The following is an 18,264-nucleotide window of genomic DNA, read 5'->3' as shown; positions in this document are numbered from 1 at the left end:
TTTTAACGATTATGATGATACTTTACACACACAAACGGCAACAATACGATTCCCTCCCCCTCCCAGCCGAAATCGATCGTTAAGACGATAGAGGACACGATTCACATCTCTAATGTAAAGGTTCGCAAGGCTGGGGACCATAGTGGCCCCCATTGCAGTACCATGTATTTGGTTATAAAAATGATTATTGAACAAAAAGTAGTTATCACAAAGAGCCATTTTCGCCAGGGCCACAAGAAACATAGTGGGTACTCTATGAGGGCGAGGGCGGGTGTCCAATGCTTTTTCCAAGATTACTAAAGCCACATTCTGGGGGATGCTCGTGTATAAGGCTTTGGTATCCAATGTAACCATAATGCACGGTGAAGTGATATGTATAGTATCTAGACGAGTCAACATTGCCTTGGTGTCCTTAATAAAAGAGACCATATGAGGAATTAAGGGTTGAAGAAATTTATCAACAAAGATGGATAATGGTTCCAAGAGAGATCCTATTGTATTAACGATAGGTCTGCAAGGTGGTCTTTCTATTTGTTTATGAATCTTGGGAAGCATATAAATGATCGGAGATCTATATACCTTGTTGATCAGAAAGGTATATTCCTTTTTGGATATGAAACCAATTGCAAACCCATCTTCCACAATGTCTTCAATTTGTTGTAATAATGAAGGGCCCAGATCTTGAGCTAACTGTACATAGTTATTTATATCAGAAACATGTTCGTGTACAGCATTTGTGTAAAACGGCTCATCCATAATCACAGTGGCACCACCTTTATCTGCCTGTTTGATAATCAAAGAAGTAGATTTTTTTAGATCCATGACAGCTAAGTGCTGGTCGTGAGAAAGATTAAATATAGGATGTTCATTGTGTTGTTCAATGAGATCTAAGTCACTGAGAACAAGGTCAATAAAAGTTTTTATATGGGCATCCATAGGGCCTGGAGGGAGCCAAAAAGACTTCGGAAACACAACAGAGCCATCGTTCATAGGAGATTGAGATGAAAAAAATAATCTCATTTGGAGTTTTCGAAAAAATTGGTAAAGATCACATCTGGTATGGAAAGCATCATATTGATAAAAAGGCACAAAGGATAGACCCTTTTCTAGTAGTGATAATTGTGAACATGATAGCTGTTGTGAAGAAATGTTGACTACGGTGGATTGTGGCTGCTCTATGAGCGGGTCTGTGGGTGTCCGCCCGTGTCTGACCAGTTGGTCCCGCGTTGGCGAAAAAAATGCCGTCCAGACCGACGAGTTGATCGGTAATTATTATATCTTGAATTAGATGTAATCGACTGCTGGTTCTGATTCTCTGTATTGTCCTCACAAGAGCCAGAAGAGGACTCAGCAAAAGCAACCTTTCTAGGTCTGGGATTTTGGCGGCATTGCCAAGAAAAAATGGTACCTGCTGCATAGTCTTTCTCGTCCCTCTTAAATTTAGAAATTTTCACCTGCCAGATCACAGAACGGAATTTATCCATAGATTGATTGAATTCATGCAGTTTTTTGTCATAAACTTCCAACTGCTCAGTAGACTGTAAAGATGTTCTAATCTAATCGCAAGTGGATTTAAGAGATTCAGTGATTTTATTGGTCATTTCCACAATCAATAACATGATATCAAGGGAACACTTATTTAAAATCGCTATCCACTTTTGAACAAATTCCTCATCGTCTCCGTAAATCGATGGTTCAAGATTCCACCGGAGTCCACGGGGAATCATTTCAGATTTTATATATTGTAGCAGGGTAGATATGTGTAGTTCCGAGCGTATAACACGTTGGTATGTATCTGACAGAGAGGACCAAGAGTGTTTGTCAGGCAAAACTGGTTCGTCAAACAGCAAGGGACCCTGCAGAGCTTGCACCACCTGTTGCTCCGTGTAGCTATACACGTTAGACCACATATTGGATGTCAGTGAAATTCACGTGCACAGTGGATAAGGAGGTCAATCAGAAAATAATATATCCTCTGGTGCAGGATTAACAGGCAGGGAATAGCGATCAGGTAACCAAATACAACAGAAGCTATGATCCCAAACAATCCATTAGATTAGTAGTGTAAGTTAACAATGTAGTGATTGAAGGCAGACCTCATATCAGGGCATACATTTTCACTGCTACTTAGCGTTAAGTATACCAGCAATATAATCATAGGTCTTACATGAAATTTTTTTGAAATTTTTTCTTTTGCTCAGGTGAAAGAATTAGTGACCTATATTAGGTTTTTTTTAAAAATTTGCACTTAGCTTAGCATATGTGGAGAATCGCCAGAGACATGGTCATGAGATCTTGAAAACAGGTAAGCCCGACACAGACCGCGTTTCGGCGTCAACAGCCTTCATCAAGGGCTAATAGTATCTATAGGTTCAAAAAATAGATTAGTAACAATGTATCAGCAATAGTCATTGTACATACAGCAATCTCATGGGTACTAACGTGAGATAGCAAACACAGCATATCAGAATAGTAATGATTCTCCTCTACCAGAGGGGCCGCTTTCGCGCCATTTTTAAAGGAGGAATTAACCAGTAGGATCCAACCTAGACCGGAAATGACATATATTGTTGATGAATTGTCATAGCAACGAATACCATTCAATGGTTGCATTAAGGCCATTGGGTTGCATGTTTTTTAGCTGAAAAATCCAACGTTGCTCACGGAGATTGAGAAGCTTCTGAGGATCACCTCCCCGAATTGTCAAAAAAATCCAATCAATGATGTGCCACTTAAGCTCCGCGAAAAGATGCTTCATGTCTAGGCAATGCTGAACGATGGGAGCATATGGGATAAGAAAGAAACAGATAAGAAGCAGAGTAGGACTAAATAGTAATTTTACTCAGTGGATAAAGGTAAACAGTGGGGTACTTAAGAGATCTGTACAAGGACTGGTGCATTTTAATATATTTAAAAATCATTTGGAAACAGGAAAAATCAGTGAGATGATCAAATTTGCAGACAACACAAAATTATTCTGCGTTGTTAAATCAGAAGTGGATTGTGTAAAACAGCAGGAGAACTTTTGAAGACTAGAAGACTGGCCATTCAAATGGCAGTCACTCAAGTGCAAAGTAATACTCATTGGGGTAGATTTTAAAAGAAGCGCGATCAGCCTACTTTTGCTTGCGCATCAGACTCAAGCAAAAGTACGCTGGATTTTAGTAGATACGCGCGGAGCCGCGCGTATCCACTAAAATCCTGGATCGGCGCGCGCAAGGCTATCGATTTTGTATAGCCTGCGCGCGCCGAGCCGCGCTGCCTCCCCCCGTTCCCTCCAAGGCCGCTCCGAAATCGGAGCGGCCTTGGAGGGAACTTTCCTTTGCCCTCCCCTCACCTTCCCCTCCCTTCCCCTACCTAACCCACCCGCCCGGCCCTGTCTACACCCCCCCCTTACCTTTGTCGGGGGATTTACGCCTCCCGGAGGGAGACGTAAATCCCCGCGCGCCAGCGGGCCTGCTGCGCGCCGGGCCGCGACCTGGGGGCGGGTACGGAGGGCGCGGACACGCCCCCGGGCCGTAGCCACGCCCCGTACCCGCCCCCAAAACGCTGCCGACACGCCCCCGGAACGCCGCGACGACCGGGCCCGCCCCCCGACACGCCCCCGACACGCCCCCCTCCGAGAACCCCGGGACTTACGCGAGTCCCGGGGCTCTGCGCGCGCTGGGAGGCCTATGTAAAATAGGCTTCCCAGCGCGCAGGGCCCTGCTCGCCTAAATCCGCCCGGTTTTGGGCGGATTTAGGCGAGCAGGGCTCTGAAAATCTACCCCTTAGGGAAAAGTAATCTGCACTACAGTTACATAATGTTAGGTTCCATATTAGGAGTTATCTCCCAGAAAAAAGATCTGGTCATCATAGTGGACCATACTTTGAAATCTTTGGCTCAATGTGTGGGAGTATTCAAAAAAGCAAATGAAATGTGAGGAATTATTAGGAGATAGGGATGTGCAGAAGGAAAAAAATATGTTGCTATTCAGTATTCATTTCACTGCGACCCATATCCATTGCATTCATTGAGTAGGGGGGAAACCCAATTTGTTGATTCGTTTTATTCGTTTTCCGATTTCCCATTAAAGTAAATGGGGGAAGTATTTGCACCATATTTTTGGCTGCAGAATTGGAGCTTTCTTATCAATTCTGATGAAACTTCTAGGGAGCTATCATCAGAATGACAAAAGAGCTCCAAGGTACTTAGACTATGGCAAAGTGGCACCAAAGTGGCACGAATAGCCTAAGGCACTTTAAAGGGGTAAAGGGGTACCAGGAGTGGCAAGAGTGCTTTAACAGAGGCACAAAGCAGCAGTGACAGTGTCAAAAACACACCAGAGCTTCAAAAGAGAGCACTAATAACAGATGCATGAACCCTTGAAGGCAGCACGATAGGCAAAGTGGCAAGACAAGTGGCATCAACATCCTACAGCACATGCAGAAAGACTAGCACCAACACACTGAGGAACCATGATAGTGGCAAGAACACCACAAGGAGTTGAGTGAGTCATCTGGTGTATGACAGCAAGTCAGAGTGGCAGAAAGCTGATAGGGGCAAGACAGGCTGGCAGAGCAGAGGTAGTCTGGTCCCTGTGTTTTTCATCAGGGCAAGACAGGCTGGCCCTGGAGAGAGTTTTCTTTCCTTTGAGCAGGAAATGGCTCCCTAGAATGGTTTGGCCTCTAGACTGGAGCACGAGCCTTCAAAGCATGACAACATGGAGGAGGTCTCACTGTGAACAGCAGTTTAACATGGGTCAACAGGTACTAAGAGATAGGTTGGCCAGCTACCCCGGAGAGAGTTCCCTTTCCTTTGAGAAGAAAGGGCTCCAGGACGGTCAGGCACAGTGTTAGAGGTCAAGCTCTTTTAGGGATGTAAGGCCTGATGGACAGGCACAGCAATTGTGGATAGAGGTCAAGCCCTTTTAGGGACATTAAGCCTGGATGGACAGGCATAGCATTCAAGGATAGAGATCAAGCCCACATATGGACATAAAGCCTGGATGGACAAGCAAAGCATTTGAGGATAGAGGTCAGGCCCACATAGGGACATAAGGCCTGGACAGACAGGCACAGCATTCGAGGTTAAACCCTTGTAGAGACGTAAAGCCTGGATGGACAGGCACAGCATTAGAGGTCAAGCCCTTGTACGGACATAAGGCCTGGACAGACAGGCACAACAATTGAGGATAGAGGTCAAGCCCATGTAGGGACATAAAGCCTGGATGGACAGGCACAGCATTAGAGGTCAAACCCTCATAGGGACTTAAGGCCTGGATGGACAGGCACAGCACTAGAGGTCAAACCCTCATAGAGACATAAATCCTGGATGGACAGGCACAGTATTTGAGGATAGAGGTCAAGCCCACATAGGGACATAAGGCCTGGGCGGACCGGCACAGCATTTGAGGTCAAAACCTTTTAGGGACATAAAGCCTAGATGGACAGGCACAGCATTAGAGGTCAAACCCTTTTAGGGACAAAAATCCTGGACGGACAGGCACAGAATTAGAGGTCAAACCCTCGTAGAGACATAAGGCCTGGATGGACAGGCACAGCATTAGAGGTTAAGCCCTCATATGGACCTAAGGCCTGGATGGACAGGCACAGCGTTAGAGGTCAAACCCTCGTAGAAAAATAAAGCCTGGATGAACAGGCACAGCATTCGAGGATAGAGGTCAAGCCCACTTAGGGACATAAGGCCTGGATGGACAGGCACAGCAATCGAGGATAGAGGTCAAGCCCATGTAGGGACATAAAGCCTAGCCGGACAGGCACAGCAATCGAGGATAGAGGTCAAGCCCACGTAGGGACATAAAGCCTGGATGGACAGGCACAGCATTGGAGGTCAAACCCTTTTAGGGACATAAAGCCTGGGTGGACAGGCACAGCATTAGAGGTCAAACCCTTTTAGGGACATAAGGCCTGGATGGACAGGCACAGCAATCGAGGATAGAGGTCAAGCCCGCCTAGCCAGACAGGCACAGCAATCGAGGATAGATGTCAAACCCGGGTAGAGACATAAAGCCTGGATGGACAGGCACAGCATTAGAGGTCAAACCCTTTTAGGGACATAAATCCTGGATGGACAGGCACAGCATTAGAGGTCAAGACCTCGTAGGGACTTAGGGCCTAGACGGACAGGCACAGCATTAGAGGTTAGAGATGTGAAACGTGTCCTCAATCGTCTTAACGATCGATTTCAGCTGGGAGGGGGAGGGAATCGTATTGTTGCCGTTTGGGTGTTTAAAGTATTGTGAAAATCGTGAAAATCGTGAGCCGGCACACTAAAACCCCCTAAAACCCACCTCCGACCCTTTAAATTAAATCCCCCACCCTCCCGAAACCCCCCCCCCCCAATGCCTTAAATTACCTGGGGGTCCAGCGGCGATCCGGAACGGCAGCGGTCCGGAACGGCCTCCTGCAATTGAATCGTGTTGTCTTGAGCCGGCGCCATTTTTCAAAATGGCGGCGGCCATAGACCAACACGATTCGACTGCAGAAGGTCGTTCCGGACCCCCGCTGGACTTTTGGCAAGTCTTGTGGGGGTCAGGAGGCCCCCCCAAGCTGGCCAAAAGTCCCTGGGGGTCCAGCGGGGGTCCGGAAAACGATCTCCTGCCGCGAATCGTTTTCCGTACGGAAAATGGCGCCGGCAGGAGATCGACTGCAGGAGGTCGTTCAGCGGGGGTCCAGAATGCCCGCTGAACGACCTCCTGCAGTCGATCTCCTGCCGGCGCCATTTTCCGTACGGAAAACGATTCGCGGCAGGAGATCGTTTTCCGGACCCTCGCTGGACCCCCAGGGACTTTTGGCTAGCTTGGGGGGGCCTCCTGACCCCCACAAAACTTGCCAAAAGTCCAGCGGGGGTCCGGAACGACCTCCTGCAGTCGAATTGTGTTGGTCTATGGCCGCCGCCATTTTGCGCCCCCATTTTGAAAAATGGCGCCGGCTGAAGACAACACGATTCAATTGCAGGAGGCCGTTCCGGACCGCTGCCGTTCCGGACCGCCGCTGGACCCCCAGGTAATTTAAGGTATTTGGGGGGGGTTCGGGACGGTGGGGGATTTAATTTAAAGGGTCGGGGGTGGGTTTTAGGGTGTTTTAGTGTGCCGGTTTTCCTGCCCTCCCCCTTCCCCCGATTTACGATTTTTTGACGATAAATCGGGGGAATTGGTATTGTATCGTGCCCCTAACGATTTTTGACGATTTAAAATATATCGGACGATATTTTAAATCGTCAAAAAACGATTCACATCCCTATAGAGGTCAAACCCTCATAGAGACATAAGGCCTGGATGGACAGCCACAGTATTCAAGGTCAAACCCTTTTAGGGAAATAAAGCCTGGATGGACAGCCACAGCATTAGAGGTCAAACCCTTTTAGGAACATAAATCCTGGATGGACAGGCACATCATTAGAGGTCAAGACCTCTTAGGGACTTAAGGCCTTGATGGACAGGCACAGCATTAGAGGTCAAACCCTCATAGAGACATAAGGCCTGGATGGGCAGCCACAGTATTCGAGGTCAAACCCTTTTAGTGAAATAAATCCTGGACGGACAGGCACAACATTAGAGGTCAAACCCTTTTAGGGACATAAAGTCTGGACGGACATACACAGCATTAGAGGTCAAACCTTTATAGAGACATAAGGCCTAGATGGACAGGCACAGCATTAGAGGTCAAACCCTCATAGAGACATAAGTCCTGGAAGGACAGGCACAGCATTAGAGGACAAGTCCTCATACGGACTTAAGGCCTGGACGGACAAGCACAGCGTTAGAGGATTTCCCTTCTGCAGGTATGTTGTGGTTTGACCTGTCACTTCTTCTTGAACTGGTTCATGCCAGAAGAAAATGGCATCCTTTTCATTTCTGAAAGATAATTCAACAGAGGATGCTTTTAGAGCAATAGAGACTGCCATTTGTGAAGCAAGAACTGAGCTGGAAATTATTTGTGAATACCCAGAAGCTATTAATTGTACTTATGCACTTCAGCTGATGACAAAGGAACATGAAGAGCTCTCAGAAATAAGAAAACCACTACTCAAGTCCAAATCTACTATTTCAACCTATGTTGACTTTGTGGTTTACACAGTGCATCTATAAACTATGGGAAGACAGAGGATGAACTAGAGTGCAACTACCACCAGTTTTCTATAGTACTAGAAACATTACTGTTGGCACCTAAGAAAGATTTCGGGAACATGGCCCATATTATGAAGGTCAGGAATACTATTGAGTAGGGATGTGAATCATTTTTTGACGATTTAAAAAAATTGTCAGATATTTTTTAAATTGTCAAAAATCGTTAAGAGTCGCGATACAATAGAAATTCCCCCGATTTATCATGAAAAATCATAAATCGAGGGGGGAGGATCGGGTCCTCTCACCGTGGCCTCACGAATGGGTCTCTAGTTGTTCCGGGCAGTTCTTTTCTCCGATTTGGGTGAGTGCAGATGGTCCTCGCGCTCTCTCTCTCTCTTGGGCTCCCAAGATGTGCGCCGTCTGCCCGTGTTCTTATGGGCAGTCGCACTCCTCCGACGTCATTCAAACTCCTCCCTCTCTCAACCGAGGGGGGAGGATCAGGTCCTCTCACCATGGCCTCACGAATGGGTCTCTAGTTGTTCCAGGCAGTTCTTTTCTCCGATTTGGGTGAGTGCAGATGGTCCTCGCGCTCTCTCTCTCTCTTGGGCCGCCGCCGTATTTAAAGATGGCCACCACCGTCATAAAGATGGCTGCCGCCATCTTTAAAGATGGCGCCGGCCATCCAGTGCTCCTACCATGTGACAGGAGCCGGCCAATGGCACGGATAACCTGTCACATGGTAAGGGCAAAAGGGCCATCGGCGCCATCTTTATGAGTGGCAGCCGACGACCTGAGAACAGGAGATCGCTCCCGGGACCACCACTAGACCACCAGGTAATTTTAAAATATTTTGGGGGGGCTCGGGAGGGTGGGGGAAGCTAAGGGGTCGTTTTTAAAGGGTCGGGTGCATTTTTTTTTTATTGGGCCATCGGCGCCATTTTTGAGTGGCAGCCAAAATGGCGCCGATGGCCCGAGAGCGGGAGATTGGTCCCCGTGCCCCCACTGGACCACCAGGTAATCGTAAAAAGTTTTTTGGGGGGGGGTTCGGGAGGGTGGGGGAAGGTAAGGGGTCAATTTTAAAGGGTCGGGCCTTACTAAAAAAAAAATAACGATGTGAATCGGAACCTATTCCGATTTACATCACCACCGATCAGATTTTTTTCCCCCTGTAGCCGAACCCGATCATTAAGACGATCGGGCACACGATTCACATCCTTACTATTGAGCATGTAAACTATGCAAGCTCCAAACATCTGAAGTCAGCTTTTTATGTTCTTACATTCCAAATGTTGCAAACCAGGAAAAGAATATTCTGGAAAGAAGTGATGCACAAATACATGAACCTGAAATTAGAAATACCAGAACTAAACTCAGACAGGCACAGCTTTTCAGGTCAGGCCCTTGTAGGGACGTACACCCTGGACAGTGGACGGACAGGCATAGCATTTGAGGTCAGGCCCTTGTAGGGACGTACGGCCTGGACAGTAGAAGGACAGGCACAGAGTTTCAGGTCACACCCTTGTAGGGATGTATGGCCTGGACAGTGGATGGACAGGCACAGCATATCAGGTCAGGCCCTTGTAGGGACGTACGGCCTGTCCAGTGGACGGACAGGCACAGGGTTTTATTCATCTTGCTATTCACAGGGAAAATTTGGAAACCCAAGCAAAGACAGGTTTATTTTCAAAAACACTAGCATTTCCATCAACTCTGGTGACAGCCTTGAGCGGTGAGAGCTCATGATATCCCCTGTCATTGAAAATACACGTTAACTGGGCACACTGGTTGTGGACATGACAGATATCGCTTAGCCACTTTAGCTAGGTGTGGCCAGACAGTGGACTTGTGTGCCCAATATGCCAGTGGATCTGTCTGCATGTCCTCTGTGGGCTCTGAGAGATACCATGTTACTGACAGTTGTGCTGGTATCTCCTTTGCTTGGGTGGGCTGAGAGTTACTCACACTAGCTGATTTCTCTCTAGCCTATAGCACAAAAGATGAATCTTTATAGGCAACATGCCTTTGGCGTCCTGAAGTGGAGGAGGAGGAGGTACTAGCTGTCACTGACAGAGTGCTGCTCATGCTTGGGTTAGCACAACTCTCTGAAGTGCCCGCTGCTGTTTCCTCCTCTGCTTCATGCCTAATCTGTCTCTTCCTATGGCACTCCTGATCACTGACTTTTGCTAACAGCAGGTCCTTCACAAATGAGAGACAATTGGACTTTAGGGCAAATTTCCCTTTCACACGGGGATCACAGACTGTGGCGAGCATGTATGTGTGCTCTTCTGTTAAAGGACTTAATCTCTCTTGCACCTGCTGCTGCAAAACATCTAGACAATGCAGCTCCTCAGCTGTCATTCCCTCTTCCTGTTTAAAGCCCTCCAAATTTTCATCCAGGAAATTAACTATAGGGATGATGTCATTCAAGGTGGCACTTCTGAAACTCAGCTCCTCCATGAATTCCTTGAAGGGCTGCAGGATTTTTACCAGCTGACTCATGACTAACCAATCATGATGCCCTAGGGTATTCTGCACAACTATGTCCATTGAACAAGAAAGTTCATGAAGGGGTGTCTGCAGCTCCACTAACCTCTGCAGCATCATATAGGTGGAATTTATTTATTTTATTATTTTATTTTTAGTTTTTATATACTGATGTTCCTGTATAATATACATATCACACCGGTTTACAAGGAAATAAAACTGTCGCCTCGTGGGCGGCTTACATTGTAACAATTAACAGAGAAACATAAAGGAGCATAAAGGAGCTTAGAAAAGCTTACAGAGAACAATCATGACTAATTAAGTTTCGATAACAAACTCTTCAGGAACTTATGTACAGAGGGGATGGGGGTCAAAGACTAAACTGATATTGTAATTCTTCCTGCTCTTAGTTCTCAGAGAATGCTTGTGTGAAAAACCAAGTCTTTAGTTTCTTTTTGAATGTACTATGGCAAGGTTCAAGGCGAAGGTCTGGAGGGAGCGAATTCCAGAGTGTGGGGCCCGCTGTGGATAGTGCGCGTTTCCTCAGGGAGGTTTTTGCCGGCTGGGTGATTAGCATGTTCTTGTACGCACTTCTAGTCGGTTTCTTGGAGATGTGTAGCTGGAGTTGAAAAGTTAAGTTGAGAGGAGAGATGTTATGTAGGGCTTTGTGTATCATCATAATGGTTTTAAAGTGAATCCTGTATTTAATCGGTAGCCAATGAAGGTGCTGGAGGATGGGGGTGATATGATCCCTTTTTTTGGTGTTTGTGAGAATTCTGGCCGTGGCGTTCAGGACCATCTGAAGTGGTGCAGGCGGGCAGGCCCAGAAGGAGAGAATTGCAGTAGTCCAGTTTCGGGAGTATGATGGATTGTAGAACCAGGCGGAAGTCTCTGTAGAGTAGTAGTGGTTTTAGTTTCTTTAGTACTTGCAATTTAAAGAAGCATTCTTTTGTGGTGTTATTTACGAACTTGTTGAGGATGAGTCTGTTGTCTAGAAGTACACCCAGGTCTCTTACTTGTGGCGAAGTGGAGGTGACAGGACATTGGCTAGCAGTTGGAGAGATGGGTGGGATGTAATTTTCAGGAGCTATAAGGAGGATTTCAGTTTTGTTTGTGTTTAAAACCAGGTTGAGGCTGGCGAGTAGGTTGTTGATTGCTGAGAGGCAATTATTCCAATATGACATAGTTTTGTGTAGAGATTCTGCTATAGGGATGGGAATTTGTATGTCATCCGCGTATAGGAAGTGTATTAGCTTGAGGTTGGTAAGAAGGTGACAGAGCGGGAGAAGATAGATATTGAAAAGAGTGGGTGAAAGGGAAGATCCTTGCGGTACCCCCATCTTGGATTCAATAGGGTGAGACTCTTTGTGGTTTATTTTGACCTTGTAAAACCTGTTTTCCAGAAACGATTTGAACCAGTTGAATGCTGATCTTGTGATGCCAATGTCGGTAAGACGCTGAAGGAGGCACGAGTGGCTCACGGTGTCAAACGCTGAGGAGAGATCCAGAAGTGCGAGGAGGGAAGGTTGACCTTTTTCCAGATTAAAGAGATTAGTGTCTGATAGTGAGGCTAATAGTGATTCGGTGTTCCGGGTCTTACGGAAACCGAATTGGTTTGTGGTGAGGATGTTGTTATCGTCGAGGAATTCTGAAAGTTTTCTATTTACAATTTTCTCCATAATTTTGGCAATCATTGGAAGGTTTGCTATGGGTCTGAAGTTAGCTGGGTCTGTGGTGGGAAGGTTAGGTTTTTTGAGGAGAGGCTTAAGCATTGCCAACTTGAGTTGGTTAGGGACTTGGCCTTGAGTGAGAGAGCAGTTAATGATGTCTGCAACGGGTTTAGCAATGCTATTAGGGATGGAGCTCAGCAGATTGGAAGGAATGTGATCTAAAGGATGGGATGATGGTTTTATCTTCTAAAGGATGTTCTCTATTTCTAAGGAGGACGTGGGCTCGAAGGTATTGAGAGCCGCTGGGGTTGTGTTAGGTTGTTGGCCGGTTGAGTGCGATGGTTGAGAACTGTAGGTGATTCAGTAATTTGGGTGTGGAGACGGCCCCTTGAGGGGGGCGATGAGTGTGGAGATTTTTTTGTCAAAGAAGTCTTCCAGTTCGTTGGCTTTGTTGAGAGCTTGTTCATCTGGTATGATGGGCGTGGATGGTTTAGTGAAGGCTGATGGGTGGCAATGTCTTGAATGAGATGCTTGTGAGAAGGGATGTTAAAAGAAGGAAATGATCAATTTTAGCCCCGATTTTTCATAAAAATCATTTTTCGGGTTAGTAAGCACTAACGGGAGTTAGTGCGCACTACCTCCTGTTAGTGCGCACTAACAAAAACTGTTTATTTTTGTTACTTTTTGTTATTTTTTACTATTTTTGTTAGTGTGCACTAACTCCCGTTAGTGCGCACTAACCCGAAAAATGAATTTTCACTAAAAAAAAACCGGGGAAACGCGGGAAAACATTTTTTTCCCACGGCCAGGCGATCCCTTTAGCGGGAACGATCGGGCACCCGATTCACATCCCTACTTGTGAGGCATGTCCAAATCAGTCTACTTTTGTCGGAGAACCTGACCCGCCTTCACACTTCTGTGGAAGTGCCCTGCTATGTCCCTGCACTTGTGTATTAAGTCCCGCAGGTATTCGTTCTCTTGGTGCTTGGACTCCAACCCCAGAGCTGACTTCACTACCAGGTGCAAAGTGTGTGCAAAACATCGGATGTTCTGAAATCGCCCCTCGGTTATTGCCTTTACCATGTTTGCACCATTGTCTGTGACAAAGAACCCTGCCTGTGGATTCCTGTCTCACTGGTGTAGTTGCCAGCCCTCCAGCTTCTGTCTGATGCATGCTAGAATATTGGCAGTGGTATGGGCCTGGTCCGTCAAGTGGACGTGCAGTAAAGCCCACCTCCACCCTGATACTTGTTCACTAATAGAGCTGCTGCCTGCCCCTGCCTCAGCCAGGTCCCACCAGTGTGCTGTCAGGGAGATGTAAGAGTGTGCAGCATTCACGGAGGTCTAAATATCACAGGTGAAATGCACACTCCCCTCTGCCTTAGCTAGCAGCACTTGGATGAGACTGGACACTGCTTGTACAGGCTGGGGATGACCTTTCTGCTAAATGTGGTTCTGGAGGGAACTTTGTAATTTGGAACTACGACCTTCAGAAAATGCTTGAAACCCATATTCTCCACTATCTGCAAGGGCTGGTCATCAAGGGTAATCATTTCCCCAATGCTCCTGGTTACAACTTTTGAGGCTGCCTGCCTCCTACCCCGGGATAACGTTACCACACTCCACCCCATTTTCTCCATGGTGGGTTGTCGATTCTGCCACATGGCAGGGGGCTCCTGGCCTGCCACCTGACTGCTAGAAGGGGCTGAGGGCGTGGGGTGACTCTGCTCCTTTTCAACCACTTTACGCTGCCTGGAAAAAGGGGTCCCCTGACTGGTACTGCCACCATTCCCAGGCGGCAGTACTGTTGTTGGGTGTTGCTTCTTCATATGATGCATCATGCCAAAATTAGATAGATGTCCCATTTGCTTGCCTCTGCTAATAGCCCTGCCACAGTAATTACACCAAGCAAAACGCGGGTCCTCCATCACTTTAAAGTGGCTCCAGATCACAGATGTCTTTCGTGATCCCTTCTCTATATTCTTCGGGATGGATGCTGGCACTGGAGCTGAAGTAGTGGGTGCACCCTGAGAAGCAATGCCAGGGGCATTAGTCACACTCTGTGCGTGCGCTGACTGCTCTTCCTCCTCATCATCAGTTTCATCTCTCCCCTACAGCACTGACGTGGAGGCTAAGACAGGACTAACGGATCCTCCTAAACCTTCGTCAGCTATTACTTCTTCCATTTCTGATGAGAATCCCACACAAGATGATTCTTCATCAGAATCAGAAGCAAACAGTGCCTGCGCTACATTGTCAATGCTAAGTCGAGACTGCTGTCACACCGCTGCTTTTTGGTGTCGCCATTTTGTCTTGCTTGACTTAGCCTCCCCTTCCCTCACCTCCAAAACTACAGGGTCAGAAATAGGTGGTGGCGATGCATCATCTTTAGATTTCATTTTTCTCTGGATGGAACTGCCTGCCCCTCCAGAGATTTTAGATTGGAACAGGTCCCTTTTTAACTTTAATGGGGGACTGGCACTCTCTTTTGAGGTGTCTTGTCTCCCAGTCCCAATCATTCGACCACGTCTAGCTTTCCCTAACATTATGGATTTAATGTCACTACCTACTAGGGATTTCAATTAGAAGAATTATTTCCAAAAGAGGTCCACTGGGGATTTGGCTTCACAGACCACCACTGTCCCAATATACGTTGAGTCTGATAAACTGCCTGCCCACAGGCACAGTGCCTTGATGTGCACTAATGTAATGTGTGTGCACACAACAAACTGGTAACTACAAAAGAGGCCTACTGGGGATTTGACTTAAAAGAGCACTGCTGTCCCAAAATAGGTGAGTCTGGAAAACTGCCCACAGATCCCCACGAGGCAGTGCCTCCATGGCTTAAAAGGGCACTGCTGTACCAATATAGGTGAGTCTGGAAAACTGCCCACAGACCCCAATGAGCAGGCAGTGCCTTGCCTTCTTGGATTAAAAGAGCACTGCTGTCCCAAAATAGGTGAGTCTGGAAAACTGCCCACAGATCCCCACGAGGCAGTGCCTCCATGGCTTAAAAGGGCACTGCTGTACCAATATAGGTGAGTCTGGAAAACTGCCCACAGACCCCAATGAGCAGGCAGTGCCTTGCCTTCTTGGATTAAAAGAGCACTGCTGTCCCAATATAGGTGAGTCTGGAAAACTGCCCACAGACCCCCACGAGGTAGTGCCTTCTTGGCTTAAAACAGCACTGCTGTACCAATATAGGCGAGTCTGGAAAACTGCCCACAGACCCCCATGAGCAGGCAGTGCCTTGCCTTCTTGGCTTAAAAGAGCACTGCTGTACCAATATAGGTGAGTCTGGAAAACTGCCCACAGACCCCCACGAGGTAGTGCCTTCTTGGCTTAAAACAGCACTGCTGTACCAATATAGGCGAGTCTGGAAAACTGCCCACAGACCCCCATGAGCAGGCAGTGCCTTGCCTTCTTGGCTTAAAAGAGCACTGCTGTACCAATACTGGTGAGTCTGGAAAACTGCCCACAGACCCCCACGAGGCAGTGCCTCCTTGGCTTAAAAGAGCACTGCTGTACCAATATAGGTGAGTCTGGAAAACTGCCCACAGACTCTGCCAGCTGTTCAGTCAGTATGTCTTAATCAGGTGAGAGAAAGAGCGCTATCGCTGGCAGGTCCAGGAATCTGGAATTCTCTCCCAGCGCCCCTGAGACTAGAGTCAAATTTTAAAAAGTTTAAACAGGAGCTCAAGACTTGTTTTTTTAGCTTAGCTTATCCGGGTTAGTCCAATATACGTTTTCTGTTACTACAAATAGACTAGAGTAGTATCTCTATGGTGAGCCAGAAGTATGTCAATTTTACATTAGAGGAAGGAGATATTTTATTAGGAGATGCTGGTAGTAATTTTAGACATATTTATATTTTGAAGGAGAATCCGGGGGGGGGGGGGGGGGGGGGGGGGGGGGGTTAAAGTAGGGGAATAAAGTTAGGTTAATGATTTTATGTTATGGATGTAATGTATGCTAGCCTTAGGTTTTACAATGTATTTTAGTAATGTAGGTTAGCTCTAGGCTTTTATTATATTTTTATTTATTTTATTGTATTTATTTATTTGTTGTGATCCATGTTGATGGACTCTGAGCGACGGTATACAAAAAATTGTTAAATAAATAAATAAATATGACAGGGCTGTGAGGTCACTTATGACTCACAGGAAAGGGCTGGTTTTTGCTATGGATACTCCCCCCATGGCCTTCTCCTATTTCAAATGGCCACTAAGAAATCAAATCACTGTGAGCCAAAAGAATGAAACGTATGATATGTTTGTATTCGTGGGGATCACGATCCATTTCGTGAACCCATGAATAGAACGGATAGGGACGTATACGTTGCGGATTGCCAGTACATTGCAAAAGAATGCACATCCCTATTAGGAAAGGAATGAAGAATGAAATGGAGAATGACATAATACCTTTGTATCGTTCCATGGTGATACCGAAACTGGAATGCTGTATGCAATTCTGGTCACCACATCTCAAAAAAGATACAGTTGTCCTGGAAAAGGTATAGAGAAGAGTGACCAAAATAATAAAGGAGATGGAACAGCTCCCTTATGAGAAAAAGCTAAAGAGGTTAGGGCTGTTCAGCTTGGAGAAGAGATAGCTAAAGGGGGATATGGTAGAGGTTTATAAAATCATGAATAGAATAAAATGGAATCAATCGTATCACTGGTCAATAATTAATATGAATACATTTTTGCCAAGTATATGTAGGGCCCTCACTCTAAGGGTCTGTCAAATATCACAGACTCCTAAATTGGTATGGGGCCACCTTGCTTTAATTATGACATCAATTTTTTTAAGGTTTTACTTTTTATATTCAAAACTTCCCCATGTCAGTCAAACTGTTCAAAGATCACTTTAAGCCATCGCTTTCATAACGCCACAGTTAAAAAGATACGAGAGGAACCATCACTACTCATCTGCTCCAACTTTGGCTGATCTCCCTCTCCCCGACACACGCGTGTTTCGAACCAAACGTTCTGCTTCAGGGGGATTTCCTTCTGTATCTGTTGATTACACGATTTTCCCAAATTCAAAGCCGCAATTTGCCGTCTTCAATTTCTTTCTCTTCTTGGCATCTTTTAAGTATCTTCATTTTCCAGCGGACCCATTGCGCCCATTGCGCCCATTGCGCCGCCTCTGTATTGGGTCCGCTGGAAAATGAAGATACTTAAAAGATGCCAAGAAGAGAAAGAAATTGAAGACGGCAAATCGCGGCTTTGAAGTTGGGAAAATCGTGTAATCAACAGATACAGAAGGAAATCCCCCTGAAGCAGAACGTTTGGTTCGAAACACGCGCGTGTCGGGGAGAGGGAGATCAGCCAAAGTTGGAGCAGATGAGTAGTGATGGTTCCTCTCGTATCTTTTTAACTGTGGCGTTATGAAAGCGATGGCTTAAAGTGATCTTTGAACAGTTTGACTGACATGGGGAAGTTTTGAATATAAAAAGTAAAACCTTAAAAAAATTGATGTCATAATTAAAGCAAGGTGGCCCCATACCAATTTAGGAGTCTGTGATATTTGACAGACCCTTAGAGTGAGGGCCCTACATATACTTGGCAAAAATGTATTCATATTAATTATTGACCAGTGATACGATTGATTTGAATTTGTGGGTGCACAATTAGGGTACACTGGAATACAATGGTGTATGGGTAGAAGGTTGTGATAGAATAAAATGGATACATGTAAATCAGTTATTTATTCTTTCAAAGACCAGGAGACACCCCCTGAAGTTAATAGGGAGCACATTTAAAATATATTGTACAAAATTATTTTTCACTCAATATACAATTAAGCTCTGGATTTCATTGCCAGAGGATATAGTTAAGGCAGATAGCATAGCTGGGTTTTAAAAAACAGTTTTGAACTAGTTCCTGGAGAAGTCCATAAATTGTTACTTACCAAGTAGACTTATCACTGTGCGTTAGTAGCATGGGATCTATTTATGCTTGGAATCTTGCCAGAAACGTGTGACCTGGATTGGCCAATTGATGGACCCTCAGTCTAACCCAGTATGGCAATTC

Source organism: Rhinatrema bivittatum, chromosome 7, assembly GCF_901001135.1.
Source record: "Rhinatrema bivittatum chromosome 7, aRhiBiv1.1, whole genome shotgun sequence".
Taxonomy (NCBI): domain Eukaryota; kingdom Metazoa; phylum Chordata; class Amphibia; order Gymnophiona; family Rhinatrematidae; genus Rhinatrema; species Rhinatrema bivittatum.
This window is presented reverse-complemented; position numbering follows the sequence as displayed.